The sequence below is a fragment of the Falco punctatus genome (genome assembly GCF_963210335.1).
Source record: "Falco punctatus genome assembly, chromosome: 7".
Classification (NCBI taxonomy): Eukaryota; Metazoa; Chordata; class Aves; order Falconiformes; family Falconidae; genus Falco; species Falco punctatus.
This window is the reverse complement of record NC_137587.1, coordinates 34,040,160-34,059,025: the sequence shown is the minus strand read 5'-3', so window position 1 is coordinate 34,059,025 and position 18,866 is coordinate 34,040,160. Positions and strand designations below refer to the sequence as shown.

At 39.4% G+C, this 18,866-nt stretch overlaps 1 long non-coding RNA gene across 5 annotated transcripts in view; it reads right to left on the bottom strand.

Annotated features, from left to right (window-relative positions):
* LOC308067969 overlaps window positions 1-18,866 on the bottom strand; it is a 78,468-nt gene that overhangs the window by 41,037 nt on the left and 18,565 nt on the right. For 3 of the 5 annotated variants that reach the window (XR_013929804.1, XR_013929805.1, XR_013929806.1), the window contains exon 1: window positions 17,303-18,862. This is a non-coding gene — a long non-coding RNA (uncharacterized lncRNA). Of the gene's footprint in view, window positions 1-7,888; window positions 18,863-18,866 lie in introns of those variants that run through there. The other 2 variants (XR_013929802.1, XR_013929803.1) reach the window with 2 other exon arrangements.

Here is an 18,866-nt window from a genome sequence, read left to right as displayed (position 1 = left end):
CTTTAGGGAAAGAAAAACATAAATTACTTGGCATGCCATTAGTGAAGCTATAGCAATAGCAGCAGGGGAGAGGGTAAAGAATCCTAAAATAAAAGACAGAGAAAAGGATAAAATCTAATTAATGGAGTTTGTGGATTGGAAAGCCTATCTGTGGTTCATTTAAACATGAATATCTAATGCAAAGCTAGGCAATCCCTTATAGTACTGACTTCTAGAAACTGTAAAAAAAAGATCATGCTTTAGTCCTGCTATTACTTTACCTTGATGATTGGAGGTTAGAATATGAATGTGGTTTGAAAGATAGTACCATTTCTTTGATACATCAAAAAGCACTCTGCAGTAGACTACTACTTTAGCAGGACACTTACAGTCAAAGCTAGTATTTGACTATGCTCCTAATGTCATATTACAATGACAGAAGCTCAAGGTATATCAATTTAATCTTAGTTCAAAAAAATCTTTTAGTTCTGCTATAGTGAAGTCAAAATGGACTTTTATAGTTTTTCAGCTTGAAATTGGACAACGAACAACTTTCATAGTAAAAATGAAATGCAGAATATGATTGAAAAGGTAATCATATTCAGAGGTAAAAAATAAAGCACTTGCTACTTATTTGGTACTTAAGTTTCCAAATAGGAAACAATGCTAACAAGGATAAGATGACACAATTAAAAATCAACTCTTCTGACTAGTAAAAGATAGTGGCTCTGCATTTCTTGTTCACTTGTTTTATAATGTTTAAGAATAATGGTGTCTTTGAAATGACTCCTGATATTTCCTGATGAAAATGAGAACTAGGCCCACTTCACAGATGTTAGGTTGAACAGATTGGTATATAGCTCAGTATAATGTGAATGAATTTTGAGTCATGTTGCAGTTTTTTAAACTTTATCAGGCTAATCTTTTGTGTTAAAAAAAAAAAAAAAAAAAAAAAAAAAAGTGTTCATCTGTAGAATTACAACATGTGAAAAGTTCTTACAAAGGATAGCTGTTACCAGCTACTTGTTTCACCAGACTGTAAAATGAATCCACGGAGTGAGTCACACAGTTCAGTCACAATACCTGGCAGCTAATTCATTACTCACAAAGAGATGCGGAAGCAGTGTGTACACAAGCTCATCACCAATAAAATGTTTAACAGGTCCGCCCGACTTTAAAAAATTTCCAAGTCTAGATATTATCTAACTCAGGCTTCAGTTATGTAATTTAAATGACTGGCCTCAGAGATCAAAAAATACATACTGTAGATAATGTGGATAATTCTCTCTCTGGGTGCATATAGCTTTTTCTAGGTAACATTGTAACTCTCTCTGAGTGCATATAGCTTTTTCTAGGTAACATTGCAACTGTATGCAAAGACAAAAGGTATGAAATCTTCTAACCACAGAACACGGGGGGGGGGGGGATTTTTTTTTTTTTTTTTTTTTTTTTTTTTTTTTTTTTTTTTTGTCAAACATTACATGTGGAGGCTTCTTGTTGCTCAGTTCTTACTATATTTGCTGTGTTTGATTGGGAGCCCTCATCCCAGGAAGAAAACTGCTTTCCAACCTCCTCGTCCTCAGATCTATTGGGATCCCTTAACAGTGACAACAGTGACCAAAAAGCCCCCAAGCCCCAGCTATTCATGAGTCTGTATAACTTCTCATTTTTCCTTTCCTGTCATGGCCGCAATAATGAAATTCTGCAGAGTATTGTGGAAGTAAACTATCCACTCTTTGGTTTGCTTAAGAGGTAGTTTGTGGTCGGGTACCAAGCAGATGTGTCGAATTACCTAACTTTAATTTCAAGTAATTGGTGAACAGAATTACCCTTGGGGTTGAGGGAATTATAAACAATGCAACTCCTGGTACGTTTCTCCCCTCTGGATAGAGCCAAGTGGAAATTGCTGCTAGTGGGTATGTTACAGCTGCTCATGACAGTCTGAGAAGGTGGATATTTGCAAATAATACAGTTCTTGACCCTCGCGGCTTGGTAATGAAAGAAAAACTATCTGAAGTACTTTACTGGGGTTTTGGTAAGCACTATCTTTCTTTCCTGTGATTTCTGCAATGATCATTTAAGTGCTGGTAATATTTTAAGACAATTTCTTTTGAATAAATTTTGATGTGCACAGAATTAGCCTAACAAAAAGGACAATCCAGACCTGACCTCAAATGCAGCTACTTAGCTAATGCTATGTCTGTAAAGGAAACATAAGGCTTATACCGACTAGGCAGAAAAAAAAGGAATAATATTCCTGATATTCCCTGTATGCATTTTGTTGATCCTAATTGCTATGAAGGGGACAATGCGGAGGAATTCATGTGTTTTTCACTTCCCAAAAGACTTTCTGAGAACACACAGCCCTGATGAAGCTCTATTTCTGTTGTCAAATTCAAAGGGACTGATTCTCATATCACTTGCACTGTGTATTTCCTTGACTTGAATGGGTTTAATTTTGTTTTATATAGAAAACGTCAACACACTCTCTTCATGGTATCCTATTCTGGACTCTCCAAATCAAGAAGTGAGGATAATTCAAATCAGTCTGAGATAAATACCTGAGTTCAAGTGGTCCCTTTCAGGCTTGATTGGCATTAAGTAGGAACCCAGCAGGTCTGTCAAATCCTTTCTTAATATGAACTAGTCAGATTACTATGGATATCTCCATCCCTACACTTTATGCATTGCTGTTTCCTCTGTTGCTCTGATCACTGCTGAGACTGATAGGATTTTGTTGCTTTTAAAGCAAACTGATCATCCACTGAGCCACCTGACCCCTTAAGGGACTTTATGAAACAGTTTCTTGACCACAGAACTAACCACCAATTGCTGAGTCAGGTGCATAGGCAGAAGCAGAAGAATGATGACCATGTAATTTTGAAAGTCCAATGGTAGAAAGTTTATGTGTTTGTATTGGTATTGCTTTAACACTTAACAAAATACACAAACTGTATTCAAACCCTCAAACTGAAAACCTTGAAAAACACTATGCAGATATACAAGCCAAAGCTTGATAATTAAGGAGCACAGAAGAAAAAGTGACACAGTCCACTGTATTTGAGTAAAGAAAGGCTCTTAGAATGTTAGCGTGTTATTGACAAAGGTGACAGTTGACCAAAAGTTGTAGACCCCAGATTTTGTGGAACAGCTAACTACAGCACTGCTTAAAAAAAAAAAAATATATATATATAAGGAAGAGTCCAGTGTTCAATAGACTCTACTTATATTACTCTGTGGATTAGGTGGTGAATTTAGATGGTTTGTAAGATGAAACAAACTACTAGGGGGAAAAAGAAGCCTTTATTTTTGTGTTCTATATCTCTTTTCAAGGCCATTTTCAATGGATGGAGGCAACCAAGAACCATAATGTGAGGTATTGTGTGGCTGTGCTGTAAAATAAAAAATTGAATTTGAATTCTTATAATACAAGAGATGAAAGGCATCACTGTGTTGATTTCTACATCAAGTCTGTAGTAATGAAGAGTGGCAGTCCAGACCCACTCACCAAACAAAGAATTGGGTTTGCATAATGAAAGGTTTATTTCAAGAGAAAGAAAAGTCAGATAGGAGATTTTTTACTTTCTGGTGCCACGGGACATTCAGTGTCTTACTAGTTCAACAGGTTTTGCCCTTAGCTGCTTGTCAGGGCTTGTACATCGCCTCCATTTTGTTTGGTAACTGTTTATAATTTAACCTGGAATTGGTCTCTTTTATTTGCAAATGGTCTCTGCCTTCTTCAGTTTAAGGTACAACCCATAACTGTGTGTTTTTGAGTGTGTGTGCTAATGAGTTTTGCCTTGCAAGCACAGAACTGTTGGTCCATAAGGACAGCAGTGTTTGTGGGGGTTTTGTGGGGATGTTTCTAAGAAAAGCCAAAAATACCCCATGGTCAATTTCTGTGGTTTTCAGAATGCATATGAGAGGCTGGGAGTCAAATCTTGGGCTTGCACATACTGTTTTATTCCAGTTGAGATCAACAGCAGATAGGGGTTTGGCCCCAGGTGTTTAAAGCCTTTCCTTCCTTTTTAACTACAGCTTGCCTTATCGGCCCCAAACTGTTTCAAGCTCGTCAGCTTTTAACTGTGGGAAACTGAGTGAGCAACCAACTGAAGCCCTGACTGCTCATGGGGAGCTGCTGCTGCTGCTTCGAATGTATGTCCATGCCACTTGCTCCCCAGCCCTGCTTCCTTCTTGCAACAACCTTCAGCAGCACATGCCCGCCAGCGAAGTTACCCCATTTTTAGTGCACCAAAGCCACTTAGCCAACTGCATCACAGCATTTGAGCTGAAGTGCCTGGACTTTCTTTCTCAGCTGCTAAAAGTTTTCTGTGGAGCCTTATTTGACTTATTCCTTTATTTAATATTGAGCTGTCCATGAGCAACTGGAGGAGACAAATCTCATTCTCTGAGAATTTCAAACTTTCAGGAAGTTATAAGGCAGGAGATTCTGCAAGCTGAAGATTTTCCTTTTTACTTTTGTTCTAATTTATTTCTCATTTAGTGTTCAAAGTTAAAAACTCTCCCTTAAAAAATCATATTTCCAGCGGTGTGCTTGCTCCAAGCATTAATTCGTTCATGATTGCAGTACAGCTTCAGACTAAATGAAGGATTTTCAGTTTACTCTGTTATTTCGTCCACTTCCATGATAATACTGAAGTAATGTCACTAGTACATTTTGGTCCTTTTCATACTCCCTGCACTGACAAAATCAAGCACCCAAAAAATGTGTAAGTCCTCTGAAACATCAGACTGATTTAAAGAAGTAAGATAATGGTTTTATTATTTTCAGAGGGTTTTTTTTTAATTTTTAGAGTTTGTTTTCACCAAAGTTTCAAATTTTATTTGTGCAATACATGCTAGAAACATTTTATTTTGTTCTTCAAGCTGAAATTCTTGTGAAATCACTTGACTTCAGTAAATGTGAATGTAAAACTATAATAAAAAACCCACAATGAAATTCTGACAACTCTCAACAGGTCTCCAGGTTAATAAGAGAATTTTGCCATCAAGACACATTAAAAAAACAAAAGGACAATACATTTTATAGTATAAACTCAACATTGCCATTTTTATAAAAAACTAGTGTCTCTTTGTAGCCTAGAACTTCTAATTTTTAATGAACTTTACAATGTCAGCCTTAGTTTAATCCAGTCTTCTGCTTTGCCTCAGTCTCAGTATGGCTATGTCTTCTGATTTCCCCAGATCTGGTCATTCTGATTTGATATGTGATTTCTGTATTTCTGTATGAGTAATTTCTCCTGCGGCTTACAATGCTATTCTTTCAGTGAAAAAACATCTTTTTCACCTCCTCTACTGTACGCATTTTAAGGTTAGTAAGGAAATGTAGAGTGCTAGATAAAACTTCTGTTGGCCACAGGGTTTATGTTTGTAATGTCATAGATTCATTTAGGTTTGAAAAGACCTTTAATCTCATTGAGTCCAACTGTTAACCTAGCACTGCCAAATCAACCACTAAACCATGTCCCTAAGTGCCACATCTATTCGTGTTTTAAATATCTACAGGGCCAGTGATGCAACCACTTCCCTGGGCAACTTGTTCTGATGCTTGACAACCCCTTCTGTGAAGAAATTTTTCCTAATATTGAATCTAAACCTCCCATGGTGTAACATGGGGCCATTTCCTCTGGTCCTATCGCTTGTTACTTGGGGGAAGAGAATGAGACCCACCTCGCTACAACCTCCTTTCAGGGAGTTGTAGAGAGTGGTAATGTCCCCCTGAGTCTCCTCCTCTCCAGGCTAAAGTACCCCAGTTCCCTCAGCCGCTCCTCACAGGACTTGTGCTCCAGATCCTTCAGGAATCAGCTTCGTTGCCCTTCCCTGGACACGCTCCAGCACCTCAGCATCTGTCTTGTAGTGAAGGGCCCAAAACTGAACACAGTATTTGAGGGGTGACCTCACCAGTGCCGAGCACAGGGGGACGATCACTGCCCTGGTCCTGCTGGCCACACTGTTTCTGGTACAAGCCAGGATGCTGTTGGCTGCCTTGGCCACCTGGGCACACTGCTGGCTCATGTTCAGCTGGCTGCCAGCCAAGACCCACAGATTATTTTCTGCCAGGCAGCTCTCCAGTCACACTTCCCCAGGCCTGCAGCGCTGTGTGGGGCTGTTGTGGCCCACGTGCAGGACCTGGCACTAAGACTTGTTGAATCTCACACAACTGGACTTGGCCCATTGAACCAGCCTGTCCAGATGCCTCTGCAGAGCCTACCTGCCCTCAAGATCAACACCCTGCCCCCAGCTTGGTGTCATCTGCAAACTTACTGAGGGTGCACTCAATCCCCTTGTCCAGATCATTAATAAAGACATTAAACAGAACGGACCCTGGTACTGAGCCCTGGGGAACACCACTTGTGACTAGCCACCAACTGGATTAAAGTTCATTCACCGTCCTTCTCTGGGCCTGGCCATCCAGCCATTTTTTACCCAATGAAGAATATACCCATACAAGCCATGAGCAGCCAGTTTCTCCAGGAGAATGCTGTGGGAAATGGTGTCAAAGACTTTGCTAAAGTCTAGGTAGACAACATCCACAACCTTTCTCTCATCCACAAAGCAGGTCACCTGGTCATATCAGTCCCAGCAGGATATCAGTCAGGCAGGCAGGACCTACCTTTCACAAACCCATGCTGTCTGGGCCTGATCACCTGGTTGTCCTGTACATGTTGTATGAGGGCACTCAAAATAATCTGCTCTGTAACCTTCCCCAGCACTGAGGTCAAACCGAGAGGCCTGTAGTTCCCCAGATCTTCCTCTGGCCCTTCTTGTAAATGGGCATCACGTTTGCTAACTTTCAGTCAGCTGGGACTGTCCTGGGTAGCCAGGGCTGCTGGTAAGTGATGTGAAGTGGCTTGGTGAGCACTTCCGCCAGCTCCCTCTGTACCCCTGGGTGTGTGTCTAAGTGGTGTAGCCGATCCCTGGCCATTTCCCCTTGGGTTGTGGGTGCTTAATTCTGCTCCCCATCCCCGTATTCCAGCTCAGGGGGCTGGGCACCTGGAGAACAACTGGTCTTACTGTTAAAAACTAAGGCAGAGAAGGTATTAAGTACCTCAGCCTTTTCCTCATACTTTGTCACTATGTTTCCCTCCACATCCAACAAAGGATGGAGATTCTCCTTAGCCCTCCTTTTGTTGCTAATGTATTTATGGAAACATTTTTAATTGTCTTTTACAACAATAGCCAGATTAAGTTCTAGTTGGGCTTTGTCCCTTCTAATTTTCTTCCTTCATAACCTCATGGCATCCTTAAGTCCTCTTGAATTGCCTGCCCCTTCTTCCAAAAGTCATAAACTCTCCTTTTTTTCCTGAGTTCCAGCCAAAGCTCTCTGTTCAGACAGGCTGGTCACTCTGGACTAGGGGTTCTGAGAGTTAATAACCCTCTAAGACATCCCAGTACTACTTTTATTTTGTCACCACTGGTAGAGGGTAGAGGTGTTCCTACAGTATAAACATGAACCTGTCTTCTGTCTGAGTCCCACCAAACTAAGGGGTAATGAAAAGCATATATTTTGATCTGGCTGAGAATGAAACCATGGTATTATTTCTTTGCAAAGTCATAGCACAATGTCTTTTTCTGCTCTTTCAGTCAGGTAAACATTATAACCTTGTTGAGCCATGTTTAGTCATGCACATTTTATAAAAGGTTTGGGTTTGGGTTGTTTTGTTTTGTTTTGTTTTTTCCTTTGGTAAAGGCCTTTTCTAATTACCAGAGAACACAAACTCTGTTCTGCCTTAGGAATGTTTAATGTTCCAGCTTGGAAAACAAATTAAAGAAGAGCTCCAAAGATGTAAAAATCACATTGGTTAACAACAAAGAAAACAGATTCTTATAACACACAATAAAGCCAGGGCATGAAGAAAGATAGCAATACAGAAATATTGAGACTCACGTGATGCCAAATTACCAGCCACTCTCCTCTGTCCGTTCAACCAGAGAACGAATATTATGGCTTTTCATGGAAGGGACTTGAATTAACATATATACAATTTAGCCCTCTGAAATACAGTGGTTGAAACAAATATGACTAGGCAGGTAGAGGGTGTGGTAAGCAAGCTAAAGTGTAAAAAAAAAAAATTAGGAAGCTAAAAAAAAAAAAAGCTTGACATATCACTAAGGAGTGAGAAACTCTCTACAATATAGCAATTATCTGAACATGGAAACCTCACCTTCAATGATTCTTATAGTCTATATGGCGTATATTATTTACATCTGATCATTCAGTTTGGTAAAACAAAAAAGCACCATCTGCCCAACCACACTTTCCTTCCAGGAAATTGAAATGAGAACGGATGTTGTCTTTCATGCTTATTTTCATTCTTTTGCATGTTTAACTCAGTACACTCAGTATATGCTCAAAAAGAAATGTAAACCAACATATTCCTTAGCCACTCTTTCACAGTGCACACAGTAAAGGGAAAAAAAAAAAAAAAAGAAAGGATAAAAAAAAGAAAGAAATAAAAGCATAGAAACATTAAAAAAATCCAACTTGAAGCAGAATTCCAAGCACAATTATCACAATTAGATCATGGGGACACTCACTGCCTATGTTCCTATGTTCCTTGGCAGCTGTTTTTTCCTATAAAGTGTATAGTCAAGCAGATTAAAAAAACAGCACAGGAGAATAGTCAATTAAGCAGAGAGTTATTACCCCTTAGAACAAGATACTTGTTCTACCTTTGAGATTTCTGGAGTGTTAGAGGTAACGGAAAGCCCCATCTTTCCTTCCATCCCCCAAATAAGCAGGGTTGTGTGCTTACGTACCTAAGCATATATGTCAAAAAGGTGATGCAGAAAGGCTTCCAGTTATATTTTGATGTATAGACATGGCAGTAGGGTTACACAGACTGAGTTGTGGTAGCTAGAATTTTTACTGCAGTCTTCAGAACATTTTTCAACATCTGCCTGTCCATTTTTTTGTGTTATTTTTTTTTAATTTTGTTACTCTTTGTGTAGTTAAAATTAAGGAGCAATGTGCCTATCAGGCATAAATAGTCAGGCTGCAGTCATATCCTCCAGGGAATGCTGTTCTTCCCATACTCATTTTACAGAAAGTGTCTGTATATATGCAGTTTAATCCTCATGTTTGTCTGATCATCTGTGAGTGCCTGTGAAGTCAGGAGGAAGGATGATGAATTGCCTTTACAGTCCTCACTACCCTAGGATAGCCAGAGACAGTTTTTGGCACCCAGTTTAAATAAGGATAGCCACAGATCTGCCCAAACCTACACGAAACTAAGGCAGCTTACTCACTATGAGCTGCCCCACCGATTCACTAGCTGGCGTGCGTTGTCCCTAATTGAGCTTCCCCCCATGACCCCTTCTTCACTAGATGTTCACTACATGCCTATGTATTAAGTACACCTCCTAGTGGCTGTGGAACAAGAAGCCAGAAATGGCTCAAAAACCAGCACAGAGCATGCACTGAGTGAATGACAGCTGTGAACCAACGGACATCTTCCCCTTGCCCTTCTGGATTGTCCACTTTTTCCTTGGCAGAAATGTTAACAGTTAAAGTCCAAGTTACTAGTCACAATATTTTCAGGGATTGGTTTCAAGACTAAAAATGACCAACTACTAATTCTGGATTTTCATGAGAATTCTAATTGCAATCCCAAAAGATTTTACACTAAACCCAGAAGTTTCTTCTGATAGTGGGAAAAGAGGACATTTTTGAGAGGATGGTCTGTTGGGGAGTCTAGTCTGCAAAAGTTTGTTTTCAGTGCCTGCTTTGTTGCAGCCATCCTGTATGACTCTATACATTCCTTTGAGGGTTTTTTGCCTAAGTGGTGTGACACAGGTGTTGAAGAAATACCTCAACAAACCAAAAAGCAAAATATCTTACCACAGGTACAAACCCATACATCGCAGCCTTACTGCTCATAGTGCCTCAGCCCCTCTGGCCCAAATCCTGAGAAGCCTTTGAAACAAATTAGGTGCCAAAGTACTTTTGTGACACAGGCTTCTAGGCCTTCATTTCCCATGTCTAAAATACACATAATAGATGTTCTTCCTTACACAGATGGCCTAAGGATATTCATTAATCACATTAAGATTGTGAGGTGCTCAGCTACTATAAATAGCAGAGTTGCATGAGCTCCAAGATGATGGTTACCTAGGAGATACATGGATCAACACATCCCTAGTTTGCCCTGCCGTTCCTTGGGGATAGCATGGCCATGCTTTTTACTGATCAGCACCTCCAGGTTTTACTGCTGCTCTGGTCAGTGCCAAAACCACACATAGAATATGGCTACGGACAAGGTAAAAGCTGTCTTCTAATTTGCTGACTTTCCCCCTCCTGTCTTCCCCATCAGGGAAAGAAGTCTCAGTGCCCTGCATTATCAATTAATAGGCTTTAAAATGCCCTTTTGGAAATTTTAACATTTTTATTTTTAATTAGAGTAGTGGAAAACAAAAAGCCTGCAAAGCTACCTGCTTCTATGCTGCGCTTTAGCTCAATAATAAAAAACTCAGCTCATTTAAATCAATTTTATGTAAAAAAAAACACCCAAAGGCCAAGTGCTTTGCTTGTGGAAAACCTTGATGGAGAAAGTGCAGCAGAGAAGAACAGAGAATGAGACTGCCTGTCTAATCAGGATGTACCACTGTACTGAGAATTGCTCAGCTCTATGGTATAGACCCTGAGCTGCTAACAGATATCCTTCTTTAGCTACAAGACTGTGCTTTTGGAGTAAAGAAGATCACAACTCCATCTGTACTGTTGCTGTGATGTACTGAGTGGGAGTTGTGTACAGGACAGTGAGAACTGTGAAGTTCGAAAGTGGCCATGGATTTATTATAAAGAGAACTCTCGAGCTGTTTGGTGGGGTTTTTTTTCCAAAGCTTATCTTGAATGAAGTGTTTACTGGGTTTTATATGTGCAGTTAGCTGAAAAAATGTTTTCCATTTCCCCATCTTTTTTACTTTTAGATGCCAAGCATAAATAAAGATTCCAAAAGCAAATATACCACAAAATGTAGCTCTTTTGGTGATACTTCTGACTAGAAGGGGGAAAAATCTGGTAAGAAGACTAACAATATGAGATTTATATGCCAGTACCACAAGCTCGGTACCTCTGCTCATTTTAACCCTGAACTTTTCCTTTTGAAGGTTGAATAGCACTGATTATAAAAGCAAGGATAGATCCTAAAGAAACTCACAGAGAGGGTTTGAAACTCTTTGGCGGAACTTGGATGTTTCTAATGGAGAGATTCAGAGACTGAAAGCCATTCTGAATGTTGATATGGATGTTGATCTGGTTCCACTGTGATTTGCAGCTCCTTATGGAAGAATGTAAGAAAGCCCTTCTAGGCCATACCAGCAGCCTGTCCAACCCAGTGCTCTGTTCCCAGGCACAGCAATCGGCACTACTCTTTAGGGAAATCCCACAAACCTGGCTGTATTCTGCAATCAAGTCCCATCCACAATGATTGGATTAGGGCTAGTAGAGGGTACACCTTCACTTAATCCTTTTAGCATCCCTTTATGGACCTGTGGTCCATGATAAAAAAGGCAGAATTAAAGCCCCTTAAAAAAATTAAGTCCTCTAGGGGTAACACTGACAAGCTCCTTAGTCTGTTAGCCATGTTGGGTGCTGCTTTAATAAGGGAACTCCAGTCGCACTGTGAAGCAAGAGCAATGCCTGACTGCGATATCACTGTCATGTGAATGAGTTGTCCCAGTACTGCAGAGTCTGCTCTTTACTGTGCGCAGAGACACATCAATACTGAATATAGTGTGTTAGCAAAACAGAATGGAAATCTTTTAGGTGAAGAATAGTCTCACTGATTGCTTTGCTCTACCAGAATGGGGTGTGTTTTCAGGCATTCTGATAAATGTGTGCTATTTTTCAGCCATTCAGTGTGAAGTGCTGTAGGTTTCATATAAACTTTTATTGCTCACCACAGGCATGGAAGGATTGATTACATTGTTTGGGGATTTCCTAACTTCTGAGACTGCCTCTTTAGCCAGCCTTAATACAGTGTAAGGAAGGAACAAAATGCTACAGTGCTACTCAGAAGCTCGCTTTCTGCCTTTGTATTTTTAGGATCAGCCCATGCGGTTTGGAATAGGGTAGCCAACAGTCAGTCTCATCCACATACCTTCTGAAACATCTCTGATGCCTGAGGGCAGCTGGATTGTTAGTGACGAATATAATGGTGTCCTGCTACCAGTAAGGGGAATAAATGATAGCATTTAAGGGTTATTTCATGTTACTGCTCCTGCTTTTGCCTAGCTGTGACCATTGCTGAAACAGAAGCAAAAGCCTGACCTTGGAATTGGAGTGATATTGTTGTCTGAAGTGTGCAAGCAAATTTTGGTGAATCTGTGTTGAAATCTGCTTAATGTAGGGGGAGTCAAGAGCAGATGATAACTTTTTTGAGGCAAGCAGCTTAATGTGCTTGGAAGGAGGCCCCTCTGAGTGGGGCAAATTCATGCTGAGCCCTGACAGTTAACTCAGTGAATTTGTAAAATACCTTAGGGTTTCTGATATCACCTCTCTCCAACTATGACTTAATGATGTAGTCTAGTTTCACCCATTTCTGAGTAGGCCTTTCTCATTTTCAGACCTCAGGCTTACTAGAACTCTATTTTACCAGTTCTCAGATCATATATTGAGTTGGGCATTTTGCTTTTCTGTGTGATTTTTTTTAAAATGTTTACTTTATCTGTGGTTACAAATAAAAAAAAAAAAAAAAATAAAAGGTTATATACGTGATTTAAATTTCTTGTGATTTTTACTAGGACTGGTTATAGTCCTCACAAAGCTACTAACCTGGATTTCAACTACATTACCACTTGAATCTTCTCAATTTGTACTGTTGTTTCATAAAGAATTCTTGTCACCAGTATTTGCTAGCTACATGGTGCCCTATCCTGTTCTTGGTGACTGGGCAAATGTCAGGAATAACTCCTTTAAAATGAGTGTTGCTTTCATTGGTAAAAATCTAGCAGAAGGAGACTGGCGCCCTAGGCATTATGAACAATACAGGCTTTCAATAAATAAATAATTCAATTCAATTAAAACAAATGTCTGCCCTGATGTACCACAGTTTATAATTTCTTTAATAAGCATTCTTGGTAGGTGTTTATGGGAAGTGATCCTCAATAAAAGCTTAAAGGAAGGTTCAGTAAGAAAGCAGAAGTTGTGGTGCCACCTTACTTTCCTGTCAGGAGAGAGAGGTATAAAGCTTCAAAGGAACTCCAGCTCAGAATAAGCCTGCAGAGTTCATGTTGTGTATGGAAATGCAAGTTTGGACTACAGGTACATACGGGACACTCTTTCCTGGAAAGGCTCTGCCCAAAAAGAGACAGTGGGCAAAGAACAAGATAAAGAGCTAGGAAATGATGCAAATCCTATGCTACCGTGTCTACTGGTGTCCTCACCCATGTGCAAAGATGTAGATGCACTGAAGTTGTTCATAGCAGCCTTGGCTAGCTCTATGCACTTCTGGCCTCCCATCAGCGAAGCTACAGATTCAGACACAGCCCAGTAGACAACAATACACCAAGCCAACTGGCTCTGCAACCATCTATTTAAGTCCTTGAGCCTAATGTTTCCTACTGGCTAGTTGCCTCTGGAGGTTTAGAGACAGCCTTTGTGCACAGACATGGGGATAGAGTTTACACTCTGTCTACTGGCCTGGGAACAGGATTTTCCTCATACATTCCTGGCATCTTTATCACTTTCAGACCAAGTCTGACCATACCCCTAACTCTATCCAAAATGTGGATACGTGACTCAGCCGGGTTGTGTTAAAAACCCCTGGGGGAGGCTCACCGTTCTGTTTTTCTGCATGAATAGGTATGTGGGAGGGTAACAATGTGTTGAAAAGTGAGAACATTTAGGGACAGAATCTTCCCAAGAGTGAGTGCTCACACTGCCTACCAAAGTGGCTTGAGGGCAGGATCCAGCCCTTAAATGTTGTCAGACATCTGGGCAAACAAAACTGTTTAGCTCAGACTGCCTCCATTTTTCCTGCTCAGAAAGTGCTCAGCCTAAAATGTCAATTTTTGAAAGTAAAACCTGGGTGAGCGATTGGATCCTTACCCTTGCTTTTCTTTGAGGAGACATTTACGGTCTCGCTTGAAACCAGCCATCAACTCAAAATGAGATTCGCATGATGCGAACTAGACCTGGGCTGAAGCCTCAAAACTCAGACCTGGATCTAGATTTCAAATGGTGGGACTGGGGATGGGGTAACAACCTACCTAATCCAAACATGCATAAATCCATATGTCTCCCAGTTGTTTTTTTAAACTCGCCAAAACACCACATTGATTTCAGCTTATAGACATTCCTTTGGGCATTTTTCATGAGAGATTAACTTAACCTTATCCCGTTGCTATTTACTCATCACATGCTGTCTCAGACAGGCATGTGATCCTCTCTACAGAAAGTCTTCACAAAACAGTAAAGAAAATAGTTAATCTGTACAATTTCCACTATGCTACAGCCAGCAAAAGGGAAAAGGAAGAAAGAAAGCAAGCAGAGATCAGAGAAACCAGTCCTATTTCTTGTCATACAAAGGGTTGCCAAGTACTTTTAATTTACATAGATGACTTAATGATGATTGTATGATACATAAAAATACTGCCACCCACCAGAGGTACATTAAAACTTTTATCAATATGTCTCTTTTACTATCTATTGGACTGTAAAAATGCAGAGATCATTGGGGGAAAAAAGCTTGTCAGTCACCAAAAAACAACTCTGTGACCTTTTTAGATTAAAGGAAAAAGAAAGAAAAAAAAAAAAAAAGAAGCAACAAAACCCCTTCTATTAGTATCAACATGATTTAAATTTACATGAACAAATAAGCTGTTTCACACAATGGAAACAAGTAATAAAGGATGATGAGAACTGTGACCAGCCTGGGACCTCTTAAAGGCCCCTCTGGACATGGCAGGAGCCTCCTTTTTCTATCTCTGGGACAACCACCCACACTGGTCTAACTACCTTTTTAAATTCATATCTAGAACCACAAGCTGCCTCATGGGATTAAGCACAGTATGCTTTGCAAATTGAAAATAAGATAGCTGTTAGGAATATAAACTTGCCTCTATGATTACAGCAACAAACTATGGCAAAACATTAATTTACATCTATTATAACAGTGAAACAAAGCCCAGGATTTTCTTCGTGTTATAGGCAAGAGATAAATTTGCAAAGGTGAAATTCTAAAAGGTGCAGGCTCTAATGAGGGAGGTTCTTTTGCAGAGCAGGTAACTGGCAGGATGACATCAACTCAAAGTTATGAGGCTTCAGTATATCATTAAATTTATTTACCATAAAATGGATTAGGGTTTTTTTTAATAGTAAAACTATTCATAGGGAGACAAAGTTTATGTATATCTGAGGGGTGGAAGGCATTTGTGTGGCATGAAACAGTGCAGAGCAGTTGCAACAGCAATCCAGTCATGCCTGGGTCTAGGATTTTTAAAGGTGTTTTATCTGGTAGAAATGAATACAACATTTACAAATTGAAAATAACTCTGTAAACTCAGATAAGATTGTCTTGGTAATATTTTACCAAGGAAGCAGCTCACCGCTGCTTACTTTCAATTAGCCATCTAAATCATAGCCTATACAAAAAGCAATCCCTGGTGCCTTGCAATAGAAAAAAAAGAAAGTTAGACTAGTTCCTAAGAGTTTTGATTCATGTTACTGAATATGGAAGATCTGTAATCTTCTCCTTGGAGTCTATAGTCTAATGTAACTGCTTGAAAGTACTTTCCTTCTGCTGCCGGCAAAGATATTTTTTTTTCTGAAATGAATGGTGATACATTATAGATAACCCTTCCCGATTAATTTTGTTTTGACTTCAACTTTGGAATAAGAATATAAGCAGTGAAGTAGTTTCTCCCCAGACAGTAACTATACTGTTATTTTTGGACCATATTGTAGTTGATGTTGAGAGAAACCTAAATGTAGAAGGAAAAAAAACCCAAGCTGATTGTCATCAAAAGTTTTAGCTGTAAGATAAAAAGTGGCATTTTATTATTATTACTTGTGCGTGATGAATAATAAATAAGCAAATTCCTTGGAATCAGTAGTCAGTTTCACTGGCTTCTGTCTACATAATCCACAGAACTAACACTCTTGGAAGGTTGATTGGTCAAACTAAAGAAATTTAATTTGTGTCTACACATCTCCAGTGGTCCACAGGTAATATGCTGGTAAATTTGAGGAGACCAAGTATGATGGCATAGGAGACCTTGCTGTGACAATGACTTTGTGAGGGTCCGATGCTGCATGAGAATGACAATTTTCATAATTTCAACAAAGTGAAGAGATAGTTAGGAGCCTGAAAAATAGACAAAGCTGCTGTAAACTACTATGTGTAGCATTTTTTCAGCAGGTAATTCTGGTTCCTGACTTTCTAAATCATTTTCTCTTCCTTCTCTCTGCCTGTATTTTGAACAAAGTTCAGTATATCGTTGCCCAGTTCTTCAATTTCTGTTGCGGGCTTTTTCTCATTTCTGTGGAGAAGCATTTAACCTGACCTTAGTGGCTGCATACTGACTTGAACCTGTTGCCTGTTGTGTTTTTTTCCCTTTGTTTTGTTCTGTGTTCTTTTTTAGGACAGGGAGGATATGCAGACCATCTGATATGTCTGAATTACCAGCAAATATCCACCATCTTCACCAGCAAGGAGGAATTGTCTTTCAAAGAAATATCAAAATTAAAAATTAACTGTGTGCCATTACACGATATTTATAACATAGTGTACATAAAGGCTTTTGGAAAGCTGGATGCTATCAAATACACCTGAATGATTTTACTTGCCTTCATAAAAGGATGAACGGTGCATGCACCTCCCTGAAAGCTGTTAGCCCCAGGCAGCAAAGGAGTTTTTCACTCTCCATCATTCTCTTCTGTTTAACAGTGATTTACTATTAGTTAAGCACTGCCCAGCATTTTAAAGCTGGTGGAAAGTACCACTGAAGTCAAGGGGCTTGATGTATACTGGGATTACTCCATAGTGAATAGTCAGGTTGATGTTTCACTGCCTTGTTGAAGAAAGATCTAATTATTGAAGCATAATTTATTGAGCACTTTGGTCAGTTAGGACAAGAATGCGCCAGCCTTTCTTTTCTATGTTTAAAGGCAACATTTTTGTTTTGGCATTATTTTATTTTTTGCCTAAAGGATTCATAATTTACAGTAATGAACTGGATATTTTAGCCTTAAACAAAAATACGTTTTACATAAATTTTCACATATGACTGAAAAAGAAGCCCAAGTCCACAAAATCAAAGATTCTACTCCATCTCTGGATTCCCTAGGATTTTGGCCTACCTGCATCATTTTGTTGCATGCCTTCACTGAAGCTCCATCTGCAGCTGTGGGTGAACCCATTGCTCAGCCTATGTCAGTAGTTGCTCCTCCTGCAAAGAAGCTGGAAACATTTGAAGTATTGCTGTGAGTGCTACTTGCAGTGCACCTTGCAAAGTTTTATTCACTAGCAGTGACCATTTTCAGCCAAAGTAATTGATCACAAGCAGCATCAGTAAAGGGTCAGGTACGTGGTGCAGGCAGGCTTCACCTCATCCTAACACAAACAAACGGCTCTTTGCTCACTGTATTGCTTGCATAGTGCACAGGAACATTTTATAAAATCAGAGACAGGCAGGGGGAGCACCTATAAAAATGCAGTAACGATTTGTTTTATAAATAATTTTGTAAGTCTCATGAAAAACAGCAGTCCATGAGCTGCTGTAAATATTGCATTACAGATGTTTGGAAAAAAACTGCTCACTTACTTATGGGATACACAGAGCTAACTCCTAAAGAAAAGTTGGCTAAAAAGTGGGAGGAACTAGGATTGATGGGTTGAGGCAGGTTACTGCATTGGTGATATTTTTAAACTTATTCACTATTCTGATTTCAGCTGGTTTTTTTCTGTGGCTTTTTTTTTTGTTTTGTTTTGTTTGGGGTTGTTTTGTTGTTGTTCTTGTTTTTTTTTTTTTTAAGAAAAGCTATTCACATTGCAGTGAAATAGAGGTAGAATATTCTACACATGCCATAAGCTGGCTATGGCAGAGCCATCCAGCTGTGATCTTTCCTGTACCTGAGCAATGTCTCAACAAAATCCCATGTGTGTGTGTCTGTGTATGTATATGTATATATATGGACAGATTTGTACCAACTCTGCATTGTTACACTTGACTTACTCTTTTTTTTAATTATGTAAAAAATCACATTAAGCAGAATCTAATTACTGCAATGTATATTAGAAGCAGGGCACCATCAAAATTTTATTTAAATTAATCAGGTTTTGATTTAAGATATTAAATTCAAATTAATCATGTAAAAATGGAAATGATCCTTGACGTGCTTCCAGCTGTGACTTCAGTCTGTTTTCTCGTGTGAGTCACTTTCGGGATGTCTTGAGGGGAACATTACGAAAATTCACGCCGGTGCTATTTCAATTAGAGTTATTTAGCAGGACAGATGTAAAGAATACGGTATAATTAAGAAGGAGCTGATGACATGGCTACAGATTTTCAGGATCAAAAAAAAAAACCTGTTAGTGAAAATTGACTACTGGTCATGTAGTCCAAGTTCAAATATGCTGGGGTTAAGCACTCATTAATGATGGAATGAGGTCTTTAGATACACTGTTGGACTTTTTCTCTGGAGCAATCTGCAGAATTCTGCCCTGGAAATAACTTTGAAGCTTCATTAGCAAGCAGATGATACCTGATAATATAATTTTAAAATTCTTAAAATAATTTCACCACCACCCCACCCCCCCCCCCCCATGCCTCATTTTTTCTGGCCAGCTAACTTCAAAGGCCTTCAGTAGAACCTTGAAGTAGCATATAAGTGCCTATATAAGATGGCATACACACAGAGATAC